The following is an 11,117-nucleotide window of genomic DNA, read 5'->3' as shown; positions in this document are numbered from 1 at the left end:
AACTAAAGGACTATGTAGGAGCAAGAGTACGTTAAACTGGTCATGAATACATTTACAGGATGGTTTCTAAATATCCAGTCAATGAAATTCTTGAATTATTTTCCAAACAGCACAGTGAGGGCAAGAAAGTAACTCACTTTTGAGATGGTTTTGGATGACCTTTTATTAAGAGAATTATATGAAGTAATTACTTGCAATAGCTGAGGATGACACTCTCTGGTTCAGGCCTTCCTTCAAGGCCAATTCTTGTGAAGACTTTTTATACAGTGAAAGTAGTGTCTTGTCTTCTTTTTTTTCCTCTGTGGAAAAAAAAAAAACAAACCTGTCTTTCCTTGCACATAGGAAGCCAGTGACTTGTGCAACTGTGTGTCTCACTAGAATGAGTGTTGTTTGCAGAGGAAACACATTTCTAGAAGGGCTGAAGGAGCTCAGCACTGGGTGTTGGGGGTAAGGAGGTTTCTGAACCGGGAGAAAATTGTTGTTACTGCTAGGTTGAAATGAAGGAGCACCTGTCCTGGTAGCAGTGCTGCAGCTGGGTCTTCCTGCAGCTTTCCTCTATTCCTTCATTACAAACTTGCTTCTCACTCCAGTAAGTCTAAATGAGCAATTAGATAATATAATACACTTGTAATTATCCCTAACCACCTCCTATCTTTCCTATCTTTTTTTTTCTCCTACCTTAGAGCCAGTTCTGTCTTTTTAAAGACCAGCTAAACTCCTTTTCCTTGCAAAACTTCAGGAGACAAAGGCATTGTTTAAACTGGCCATCAGTAGGCATATTCATGGCTCTAACATTAATTTCTTCTTCAGTGTCTTCCCAGCCTGATCCACATCAGCACATTCTTCAACTGCTTCTGCTGTTTGGTCATGGCACTCTCATTTCTGTATAAGTGAACTGCTTCATTAAGTCTTCGTATTTTTCTTGCTAAAAGATTTAATTGGTGTTTATGTGTCAATAATATTTTACAGATGTTTATGGTGATTATTTCTAATTTAATTGGTTCATTTAAGGGCTGCTGGGGCAATGTCACATGAATGCTGAGTAGCAACATGAAATTGTTAAAAAGTTGGAGTATTTGCTAGTTGTTCTTATTAAAGATATTCCAAGAAGTGAACTTAGGTGTTGCCTGGAAGCAAAATGAAGAAACAGATATTATTGAGGTGTATTGTATGCAGGGGAGAGTGTCCAACACTTCACACCCAATGTGGATTGACTGTGATGGAGACTGATAAAAATATAGGAAAACATTGCATTTTGCAGATCTTTCAATTTGGATAGTTCTAGAAAGAACAGAAACAACAAATGCCTGTGCTTTCGTATCCTGCATCATATAATAGTGCTCTTGTAAGGAATTAAACAAGTGAAAGTTTTTTACACACTCTCTACTGGGCAAAATTCTCTACTTGGGGAGGAACAGAAGCTTCACAAAGGGCGTAGGCATGAGTACTGCATTGGGAATACAGGGAATAGAAATAACAGAAGGTAAAAAAGCGAAATTAAACACTAGAAGGATTAGCTAAGTGAACACCTGCCTTCTGGCTGCTGTAAAGGAACATTTCTCTTTCTACTTTGAGACTGATAATTGATTATTAAAGGTGGCATAATATTTTTCATTTATATTTCACTTTAACTGCACTGCAGGCAATCCTTATGTAGAGAAATAATTTTTTCTCAAAGCCCAAGAGGTTACAGATAATTACTTTAATAGTAATTGAATTATGTCTTATTATCAGTATCATATAAGAATTATATTTGAAAATGCACTAGTGATGATATGTAAGGTTTCAATTCTACTTAAAATGATATATGCTTCAATTATGTGTCAAATGAAATTAGCACTAAACCTAATGAAACTATACATGCTCCTGTGTATGCTCTCTTTAAAGCCACCTTGAGTCTTGCAATCCACTGAGTATGGCATTAGCATCCGTATTATAGACTAACATTGCCATTGTGAACCAACATTACATTTATGCCATTCAATAGCCATCTTTCACATGCATGTCACAGCACAGATGCTCTAAACTTCTATGTATAATACCATTATAGAAATCTGACACAAAATTTTGGCACTAAATATCTTGACCCAAATGATTACTTCATTTACCATCTAGATATACTATTGAAAGGAAAAAAAAGGTCTGTCCAAAACCGTGGTCCAGAAAATGGGTCAAAAAAAGATGATGGCACATCTATAATCTGGAGCTCATGAGCGTAATTCATACTCTAGTATGTACAACAAAAATATAGGGTGATGGGGGACGTCTTTTGTGAAATGGATTAAAGACCACAGAGTTAAGTAATCTGAAGCATAATTCTGCTGCAATCAGCTGAATTTTATGGCAGAAGAAATAAGGGTGATGTGCAAAAAAAAAAGGTTTCCAATCTTATCATTATTACTAAAAGTAAGATGTCAAAAAAAGAGAAGGGAACAAAGTAGTGAAGCTGACTGGCATAGCATGTCCAAATTGCTTCATGACTAGTTTGAAATGCATTATTCATGCATCAAATAGCAATTTAAAGGTTCAAAAATGACAAGAAATTTCACATAACTGACTCAATAACTGCACATGTAAATATTTTGAGCAACATTTTTATTCCCGTTATTTTAGACACACTAAAAATCCCAGGTATTATTAAAACCTGAATGTTTTCTGGTTCTAATCTAATTCTGCTGTTCATATTTATTATACAAATAATATGGGGTAAATTACCAAATCTATTCTCTATCCAGCCTTGCCTGTGATGCCAGAAATGCATTTGTGTATCATAGCACAGTTTTAAAATCCAGTCTGCAGGTACGTGGATAGGAATTATTTTTACTGTTCATGGTGGATTTTTTGTATTCTCTAGGTGAATATATCATTGAATGATCAGGCTTTAATAAATGTCTTGGTTTGAAATAAAAAGTAATTTTGCAGATACCATTTGATTTTAATGGATATGCCTCTCCTCCCATCAAAGTCAATGGGACTTACAACCTTAACTATGATGAGAACAATGATGTGCCTCATGTGTTTTGTCCAATTTTTCCTGATATTTCATATGTAAGTTCGGGGGGGGAAAGAGACAGAAAGGCAGAGCACTCTTTCTTTGGGAATTTCAGTGAAATAAGGTTGAGGTAGTCTTCATTTTTATTTTTGGGAAAAAAAAATACTGCCCTCTCATTACACAGTGATTACTGTAACCCAGTAAACATGATCTTATTATACTCTTCACATGATTATTAAGAATACTGATAGCTTTCTTATTCTCATCTTGGCTTTATTTTCTCTTTCTTATTGTAATTTATAAAGATAAACTATTATGAAGTTTTGTATGTCAAGGGAATAACAAGCTTGGCCTAATCTCTAGCATGGCTATAATGTAGCTGGGCAGCCGTGATTCAGCAGTAGCTACATAAAGAGCCAGAAGGGCGAAACAATAACAGAGAAAAATTTAAAAGGCTATTTGTTTTAAAACCCACATTTATTATGACTATAGAGAAGTGAAAGTAAGTGCTAGCCTTAGCCTGATAAAAGGAATAGTGTAATGATTATCTATTCACATTCAACATTCACACTCCTGCAATAATAATTTATTTTGAGACCAACACCAAAACAGGCCATTACATGATGGGGGATAGTGCTTGAGAGTTGCTCACATTCTCCTTCTTAGTGCTGAAGTGTTCTGGTAATTGCGAGGTCAGCATTACGAACACATAAAGTATGTCTTGTAAAGAGCAGGAAATACGCTTCTAAAACATATAATGTATGCACAGAGTGGATGAAAAATCTTTTCATTGGGATTCACCTCACTGGCTGCAGTGTGTCGAAATGTACTTTGCTCTCCTATTTCTAGGTTTTAAACTATATTTGCCCTCCTTTTTCTGTGTAACCTTTCTGAAGAAAATATTTGAAGTGTGGCTAAAATAGACTATAAATGTGTTAACTCTTATGCTTCAAGCTGAGAAAGGCATAAATTTTTTACTCCCTTGCCAAAGTGAAAAGTTGAGAAGCAATTAGTTTCACTGAAACTCTGCTTACATTTTTTGGGGTTCCTTCCTGTTGAAAACTTCTTTCTAATCTTCATGCAACATTTTACTGAATGTCAACCTATATTTTAATCATCTGCAGAAGAAGGAAAAAAAATGGATTACTGAAAGACTGGAGGTATTTTGTTACTGGTTCTCAGTCTGGGATCCAGATTCAATTCCCTCCTCTGACTGAAGCAATTTACACTCATGTTTCCCACTTCCCAGAAGAGTGCCCTCGCTATCAGGATATTCAGCCTTTTTGGGTGGGATCTGTCAAACTCTCTTGTTAAACCTAATCCAACTTTCACAGGAGAATCCTACTTTCTGATTAATACACAGAGGCTTTACCACCTGCATTAAGCAAGTTAAGGCAGCGCTACAGTGAAAGACAAGAGTCTCATTTCCTCCTCCCCTCTTTTATTGCACACTCCCATCAGCCTCTTTGTATTTGGACTAGATAGAGCATGGTGAGGGGATGTCAGACCAGCTTCCTAGACCAAAAGACTTGTTTCATTGAGCAACAAGTTAGCACCAGGGCAGTGGGGATTACCTCTCAGTTGCAGTATTAATAGCTATTTTAATGCCATGAACTATTTAAGTATAATGTACTTAGAGAATAAGATTGTGAGAAGCTCCTTGGGATGCTAGTTTAGGGCACTCATTTTGGATCTGCAATACCAATTAATGTTTACATATTTTGTACAAAATACAGAAGGATTAGGATTAGGAAATACAGAAGGAGAGGATTAGACCCAGGTCAATGAAACCCAAATACATTTAGATCTACTGAACGCTTCAGTAGATACTTACAGTGGATGCTATCATGATAAATCATGTCTCCCCACCTCATCCAAAACTATTTAGTGAGAGTTATGAATTTGTGCATAGTTTTGTGAAGAGTGACATTCATGAAATTGTTCTTGTTTATCCTTAAGATTGAATTAATTATCACTCAACTCCATTAGATGAGTCACGTCAACCATTAGAGTTCACTCAAAGTTGATATTTTGTAAGGTTCAGAATATGTGTTTTTGACTCCTTTTATCTTTTGGTATGGAAACTATCTTCTAAGGATCCTGCCTTTATTTAAATACAAACATGAACACAAGTAACACTCTCAGACCATAAAATTGAAGAAAATTTTGGGGGCTTGCAATGACCGCTCATTAATTGTCAATATATATTTTTAAAAAGTCTTTCCATATATTTTAATAGCTTTAACTCTTTCTTTCTGTCAGAATAAAGGAATATAATGAACGTGTTAATGCTTGAGAAATACTTGACTTTGAAAACAAACTTGAACTACTATAAAGTAACCATAGAAAATATTAAAATAAACTGTGCCAAATGCCTTGCTAGAAACATTCAAAAGCCCTCTTCTCTTGTTAACGTTTTCTTAATGGTTACATGGCTTTTTATGTAGAACAGCTGCAACAATTTAAAAAAAAAAAAAAATATTATTTGGTCTAAAAATATTTATTATTAAACTAGAAAAATACAATTTATACCTATCATAACAAAATACAATTCACATAATTTTACAAGTCTGCATTTTTTGTTTTCTTGTGATACCTTCCTAATTTACAATATTATTTTATTTAAAATAATCCAGTAAAAAACCTTAAAAACAATGCTTCCTAACTCAGAAAATTAAAAATTATCTTATTTTTATCATCTCTTGTGTAGCATGGGAATGCTCTTCAAATTATATGTTTATTTACTTAGGTTTGTTGAGCAGATGTAGGATTAATTATATATTTAAGTGCTTTGTTGAACAGGGGACCATATCCTGTTAAATTCATATGCCTGAGTGGATGGCCATGTATATGAGTAAGTAGCTTGATAGTGTGTTAAAGTATGAATGTAGTATGGTTATTGATATATAAAACATTTTCCTTTAAATTATCAGCTCTAGTGAATCATAAAATGAGTAGTTGCCCAGTTAGTTGCGTAATTTCCTGTTTCACACATGGAATAAATTTACCTCAAAAGTATCTTCTCTGGCTATTAAATAGCGATAATATAAACAGATGAGAGAATGGATTTGTTCTCAGGAAAAGCAGGAAATGATACTGAGCTACAGCAGCAACAGCAACAAGAATGAAATTGTACATCAGCTCACGCAATCAAAGTTAAGTTTATGATACTCAAGAGGAAATCAACAATAAAACCCATTTCAAATAAAATAAAGGAAGTGACTTTCACTTCTGTGTTGCCCATTTCTTCAGGAAGGTCCCAGTAGGTGTTCTTTCCAGCTTGCCTGCAAGGCAGATGAAAGTCTCCTCAGATTAATTACTGCTCAGTTGTGACAGGCTTGGGAGATGGTTTCTACTCCAGAGCCTACCTTTTTTTTTTTTCCTTTTTTTTTTTTTAATGATGGTTTTCCTTCATTTCTGTCTGATCTCTGACTCACCACTGTGGAATGAAAAGAAAAGCTTTCTGTGCACTGCCCAGACTGCCACAAATGTTATCCTGATGGTAGCCCAGGATTAAATATAGATTTTTTTTTTTCTTAAGCATTTGCATCACTGTTTGTAGCAGACCCTCTATGCTATGGAGAAAGCCTGAGATCTTTCCCAAAGCACCTTGACGTGCAGTGAAATATTGGTATTTGAATTAGAGCCTAATCAGGAGCAGCAGAGAAAGTGATGTGTTTCAGCTCTGTCTTTTTTGTAGCCAATTACTCCAGGCTCCTAGCGTTCATGTCTTCCATGTACTTTCTTTAATTAACACTTTATTAGTTTGGCTTCAGAGAGCTGGTTCTGGAGAAAACTTTCCTGAAGCTGCCAAGTGGTCACAAGCAGGAGGTGATTAAATTTAGTCTTAAGCAATAGGCATCTGCATGCATTCTTTGAATCTCAGTGTGCTTTAAAAGATGTGTTCCCAATAATTTATGCCCAGAGGGATGTTATGCTGTCAGTAAACGCATCTGAAAAACTGTCTCACATTATTACCACTGTCTATATGCTATTCATTTAGATCTATTTTAATAATAAGATTCTTGACTCCTCCCCATTAAGCTCAAGTTGATTTATGTTAATGGCAAAGGAAATATGAAATGCAGGGGCCTACATTTTGGTAGATTGGACAGGCAAAAAAAGCAGCAATTTCTGTTCAGTACAATCCTTTTTTATTGCTTCCATTATGGGTAGGTCTGTTGTCTTCATTTTATAGCTATTAACCCCTGATATTGTCTTCAGAGATGATTATTAAGGAGGACTGTGCTAGTCAAAACAGCAAAAGAATTGAATAAACACAGATGATTTATTAAAACACAGACCATTTTTTTCTCTATTTATTGAGAAATGGTAAATTCAGCAGAAGATGTAGTTGTAAATCCTGTGGGTTTTGTTATAGTGCAAATGGTAGTAATGTCAGTGAAACTTTTTCGTTTCATTAAAGGCTGGACGGCTGGTCAGGCTCTTTGGCCCATCAGATGCCCATTGTGCGGGGCGCCTCAGAGGGCAGGCAGGGAGCAGGCACTGCAGGCTGTCTGAGGGCAAACGGAGGTAAAGCACGAGCGGGGACACTTCTTATTTAAATAGTATGGGGTTTATTCCACTACTCAGTGACCGATATCAAGCAGGTGAATTTGCTTGGTTTTTGTGTTGTTTTTTTTTTCTTTTTAATCACCGACCCCTGTCAGCAGGTCTATGCACAGACAAGGTGGACCTTCTCCTGAGAGGAAGAGTCTGTGTTTCAGGATCTCTGGGTGGCACCTGCCGCCAGCTATTCCCCTTGTTAATATTGCTCCGCATTTTCCCTCGCTGGAGTTGCAATCTGGAGGATGCGCAGCAGGACCACAGTATTCTAGCTGCTGGAATATCCTTTTGGCAGTTTAATGATTTTTTCGAATGCTGCTACAGAAGTTATTGAACATGCACTTTCCCATTTAATAGCAGTGGTGTTTGTGAACAGGTGACTCATGGCTTTGCTAGTTCACGAGCATAAGTTCTGGTAGAAGTTGTTGAAAAGATGATTATTACCAGTAATTTACAAGGTCTGTGTGTTGGTTCATATTTATACTATGCCTCAACTGATTTAAAAAAATGAAAATATTAAAAGAATGTAAAGGCATTTAATTTTAATCACTTTATTTTTTCTTATGCCATAGCTAAAAGAAATATTTTAGTGTAGCTAATAAAATCCATAAACTAATTAAGAACTTGATTCACTCTCCTGTACATAAATAGTATGCATGAATTTGTTAGACTCACTTGTATTTTTAAAGGAGGATGTTTAACACAGATGTCAGCAACCTGTTCTGACATACACCTTAAAGAGTCATTTATATCTGTGCAGAGGGAGTACAAAATACTGTGGAAGGCTAACCTGAGGGCACAGTCCTAGGTTGCTTTACACATACATCTCAAACATAAAGGAAGCTATTAATGAAGAATTCTATCTTAACACTAGCCAATAGCATTTTGTTCTTTCTAGACAATACCTTAGGAAGAATAAGGAAGCAATACCTGACGGTGAAAACAGCCAGATGATACTGTTCAATCAGTTGCTATCATACCTATTGAAAATAAATCTTTTTTTCCCAAAACAGTATATTTTTGTAATACTCCACAAAGCACAACAAAAATCCCAAACAACTCGTTTTTAACATCAGTCAAGATTAATTTTACAACAATCTTATCGCTAAGTGCTTATCTGCTTTTACTGCTATCAGTCTCGTATTTTGAAAGAATTCAGTGACTTGTGATGCCATGGTCATGCATTTTCAGCTGGTAGGTGGCAGAACTTCCTTGGAAATGAGCAAGGATTAACATTTAGCTTCATTCATCAACAGCATCAATAGCACTAAGACTAGCTGAGGTTTGATGGGATCACTAGAGCGCTATAACGAAAGCTAGAGCTCTCGCTAGTGCTGTCATGTCTCATAAGCAAGGCTGCTGCACTATGCATGACTGTATCTGCAAACAAACTTGTGAAAAGCAGAAATTTATAATCTCTGCATCTGCTCTGGTGCTTTTAAAGCTGTACAGCATTAAATTTCTTTTGAATTGCAATTGGTTGATTTAGAATCAGCGCTGCTTGTAATGTGAGGGTTTCTCCCAAACCCAGATGTCGTCACAAAGGAGAGGGGAAAAGAAAATCACTATAAAGCTGCAGCCAAAGGTGTTTTGGGGAGAAAAGGTAGGGACACTTTGTAAGAGGCAAGCACAAAACTCCAGATAAGACTCATTGAGTGCAAAAGGGAGCACGTCAGGTAAATCAGAGGTTCTAACCTACACTTACTTGTGCAGCCCTAGATGAGTCCTGGGACAAACTCATGGTATGAAAAAACTAAAGTGACATTGTTTTCTCATGCCGTATGGACACATTTCTACTGCTAAACGAATATGTATTACATACAAAAAACCTGCAAATGTACACAGTTGATGAAATCAACAAACATATATTTACAATGTATGAAAGAGCTGAATTCTGACTATTAAACAAATCCATCTTCTTTGTTCAGTAACAATATTATACACTTTATTTAGTTGTGTTTTCAATGTTAGTCTTTGCACTTTATATTCAGCATGAAAAACACTTCTCTTTCTATCTAATCATCTGCCTATCTGTCTTCTGTCTAGCTGTCATTTTAATTTCAAAATGCTTTCCCTAAATCAGCTTGTGCCATTTCTGTAACATAAATAGAAAATATTTCATTGAGTGGTGAAATACATCTACTTCTAGGGATAAATAGAGCTAAACAATATAGAAGAACACAAATATCTCTAACACAAGAGAAGGAGAATGACATTTTCAGTTCAAAATGATGGGGTAATATCTATTTTTCAAATTACAATTAAACATTGGAATTTTACCAAGACACAAGCCATCTGGCATGAAGGACAATGGATAGACAGCTCATCCATGGATCAAGGGTAGTATACATAATTGAATAAGAAAGAATATAATAGAGTTTTATTTATTAGTATGAGTCACAAAATATTTTCAAATACTTAGCCCTTTAAACTTAGAATTTCAGTGTGTTAATATTTATGAGTAGCAGAGAAAAAAAAGTCTTATATGAGTCTTATATGACTGCAGCTGGTAGTTGGTCAGAATAGATCTTTAAAGACTTTGTCTTTCTGGTTTGGGTGATTCTAGAGTTTATCTTGTTTTGGTTTGTTCTGTCAGACTTTTTTAAGAGGGAGGTAACTTAAATGACATGAACTTAAAATACATGAACTACACTTTCAATAGCTAGTCAAAATCCTGTGTTAATAATATATGATATTGCATGGGAATTTAAACTTCATTGACTTCCTAAAATAATCTTTTGTTCATGTCTAAAGTTAATAGTGATCTAGATTGTAGCACCACTTTATAATTTTTTATGTAGCAACATTAAGTACTTACACAAGACAAAGAGTTCAAATTACTTCATAAATAATACTTGATTAAAAGTCAAAGCAAGAATTCTAGAAAACAATGTATTTCACTCATTTGATACAAAATATTTTTTTTCTTTTTTACTCCAAAACTTAATAGGAATTATTTTTTGTTTATTATATATACATCATTTTTATGCAGTTACAATATTTATCTTATCCAAAAGGGAGGATGAGCAGAAGAAGTGAACAAGTGAAGAAGGGGCTTACAGTACTTACAGCATGCATTAAATTTAGCAGTTTCTGAGAAATGAAATTCAGAAGTAGCTTCTAGAGTCTTTAGTCTTACCACCAAATACCTCTCAGTATTTTTAAAAAGTGTTTTCATTCTGAAAATGGAAAAAATACTGAAAATCTATTGTTGCTCGTATTTGTAATAAACATTTTAATCTATTTTTTTTATTATTAAATGCAGAATTTTGGTCAATTCAAACATTTTAATTACATTTTAATTTTATTTAATATGATGAAAAAGTAATGAAAAGTAATGGACCTGTTTTATAATTTCTGAAATAAGAAAATTCTTATTGTTTTCTAGTTTGAGGAATTTTTATTTCTTTCTCATAAAACCAATCTTAAAACCAGAATAAGAATTTATTTCAGCTTATTTGTTGCTAGAGGCGTGTTAGACTAAAAAACAAACAAGATCCTTGGGATTTCAGCAAAATAAATAAGTGGTGTTTGCTAGAAAGCATGAACAATGACATTT

This window comes from Aptenodytes forsteri, unplaced genomic scaffold (assembly GCF_000699145.1).
Source record: "Aptenodytes forsteri isolate BGI_AS27 unplaced genomic scaffold, ASM69914v1 Scaffold45, whole genome shotgun sequence".
Lineage (NCBI taxonomy): Eukaryota > Metazoa > Chordata > Aves > Sphenisciformes > Spheniscidae > Aptenodytes > Aptenodytes forsteri.
The sequence above is the reverse complement of the archived record's forward strand: the minus strand, read 5'-3'. Positions refer to the sequence as shown.